Genomic DNA, 3011 nt, shown 5'->3' with positions numbered 1-3011 from the left:
GGAATTTCCCCATGGAAAGGGGGATCAGGCACTGGAACTGCCCAGGGAGGGTTGGAGTGCCCATCCCTGGAGAGATTTAAAATCCATGTGGATGTGGCACTCGGGGACATGGGCAGTGCTGGCCTTGGCATGGTTGGACTGGATGACGTGAGAGAACTTTTCCAGACCTGATGGTTCCATGGTTGTCTGTTCAGCTCCCCACAGCAATCACCCTGCCAGACAGACAAACCAGTGTCCCAGTGTCCCCCATCACTGGTGGCACTGGGTTCTCCCCCCAGACTGCTCTCCTCCTCCACTGCAAACACCAGCTGCTCTGCCCCACAGGAAACCATCACTGAAAATCATGGAAAAAAGAAAAAAGGACATAAGGAGCTTGGATATGGCCAGGGCACCTCAAGGGTTTCACCTTCAGGGTCTGACACTGAATTCCACAGACAAGAGATCCCCCTGTCCCACCGAAACCCAGCAGCACAATCTTTTCCTTGAGATGGATTTTACCCCACCCTTCTCCTTCCTGAGGAATTCAGATCTCTTTCCCACCTGAATTATTCTCAACCACTGCCCCTCTTGGGAGTTTCAACTTTGGCATCATTGGGAGGAGTCTGAAATATTTATAATACCAATATTTTCTCTACTAAAAAAAAGAAATGCACAGAAGGTGGGTGGTGTTTTACCTTGTTCCTATTAAGCCAAAATCCCACGCACCTCATTTTCCTGTCTGTGTCTTACACTGCTCCCTAATCCTTGTCCCCAGTTCTCCATCTGCAGCCTGTGTGAAAGATAAATCACGTCCCCCAGTTCAGGAGCAACTTCAATCACCAAATCACTCGGAATCACAAGCACACCTGAGGGGTGGATTTGGCTCTTTAAGCTGCTGTAATTTCATAGTTGGCAAAGAAAAATGGCTTTGCAGTGAGCTGGGAGAAATTAGGAATTTATCAGCCTGAAATGCTCAGATGAACAAGAGAGATACAAGTGTGGAGTTTGGGTTTGGAACAGAGCATCACAAGCAACACAGAAAATTTTAAAATTTTGTTTTGGAACAACCACCAAACAGTCCTTATTAAATAAAGAGGTTATTAAAAAATAACCTATAAATAGAATTCAAGGGCCACATTAAGACCTGGGGATTTTTGCTGCTCAAGTGCCAGGTGTGTTGTTCAGAGCACCTGCAAAACTGAGGCAGGGAGAGGGAACTGGAAGGAGAAAACTCTGGCTGAGACAGATCCCTTAAAATCAGCTCCCAAATCCCAGAGCCAGCCTCTGATCCAGCCCATGTGTTTGGGAAGAACATCCTGGAAACTGGTAGAGGCCATTAATACAATTTAATGCTCTAGGCTAGAATCAGAGGAGCTGCAGAGTGGAAATGGCTGAATATTGCAGAAAACCTGTAAATAAAGGCATTGTCTGGCTGCCCATGAGCAGGGTTTTTGGTTTTTTTTTTTTTTTTTTTTTTTTTTTTTTTTGTTTTGTTTTGTTTTGTTTTTTTTTTTTTAGCTCAGCAAAACCAGAGAACCAAATTGAGCTGCACTCACATGATAGCCCAGGATGAGGCTGGAGAGGAGCCCCACACCTGCCTGGGAGCCACCACCACCTCCCAGTACCCCTCTGCCTCTGCTCCCTGGCCCGGCAGGAAATTCATCCAGGCAATGGCCTTGATGATAGACATTAACCTGCCTGCAGCATCTCACCATCCCAGCAGCTGCCAGGACCCAAATCACTCTAACACAGCAGCCCACTGTGAGTAAGGAGCTGCTGGCACAGCCTGTGATTATGAGCAATTGCAGCAGAGATGTTGTAGCAGCAAATTCAGAGATGTTTCTGAAGTTTGGGAGTAAAGTAAGTTAGAGAAAAACAAACACCAGCCTTAAAGAAGACTTGGAAGCAAATTCAGATGGCAAAGGGGAAGAGGAAAGCATGACTGAAAGTGTTCAAGGAGGTGGGACACCTGCCATGGCAGGGGTGACACCGGGAGGTGTCCCTGCCCATGGCAGGGGTGGCACTTTAAGGTCCCTTTGACCCAAACCATTCTGGGATTCTATGATTCCTGTTACATCAGAAAAAATGGGGGAAAAAAATCAAGGATAGGGCTCTCCCTGCCCAAGCCCAGCCATGGCTCATTAGGGTTTTTTTCCCTCAAAAAGAGGTTACCAGGTTAAAAAAAGAGGCTGTATCTGAGGTGCTTGTGGGGTGCCTCTGGCCCAGCCCTGTCCTTCCTGGAACAATGCAGGTGTTTTCCTTGGGAATTACAGTGATGGGCCAAGCAGTAAAGGGCTCAAACTGAAAGAGGGGAAATTTGGGTCTGATTTACAGAAGGAATTGTTCCCTGGGAGGGTGGGCAGGCCCTGGCACAGGTGCCCAGAGCAGCTGTGGCTGCCCCTGCATCCCTGGCAGTGCCCAAGGCCAGGCTGGAGCACCCTGGTACAGTGGGAGGTGTCCCTGCCATGGCAGGGTTGGAATGGGATGAGATTTCAGGTCCTTCCAACCCAAACCATTCCATGACTCTGTGATTCTGTGCTGCAAGACCACCCTGTCACAGGTGGCCATGAACATGGTCCCTCCCAAACACAAAAAGGGTGTTTCCCTGTACCACTCTGGGCTCCACAAGTTCCTGCAAAGGCTGTGGCTGCTCCTGGAGGTGGGCACAGGTGAGGAACCAGAACCAGAGTGGTCCCTTCAAAGCATGGCCACTCTCCCCACTCCTGGTTAACCAGGCAAATTTGAACCTTTCGAGGTGAAGGGCTCTCTATCCCATTACCAGCCATAAAGACCATCTGCTCCCTTACTCCCTGATTAAAAAAAATGGTGCACGCTGCACATCATCCATCAGAATTAATCCAACTCGCTTTGATGAGTGCCTTTTAGCGGGGTGGGGGGAGGAAAAAAAAACAAAACCTCAGGACAATTCTGGGCATCCAACCCGTGGTGGGGAGGGAGAACGATCCCGGAGCGCTCCATCCATTTTCCCTCATGCCTCGCACGCTTCATCTCCGGGAGCGGGGGGCTCAGGA

Source organism: Geospiza fortis, unplaced genomic scaffold (assembly GCF_000277835.1).
Source record: "Geospiza fortis unplaced genomic scaffold, GeoFor_1.0 scaffold69, whole genome shotgun sequence".
In the NCBI taxonomy this organism is placed as follows: Eukaryota; Metazoa; Chordata; class Aves; order Passeriformes; family Thraupidae; genus Geospiza; species Geospiza fortis.
This window is presented reverse-complemented; position numbering follows the sequence as displayed.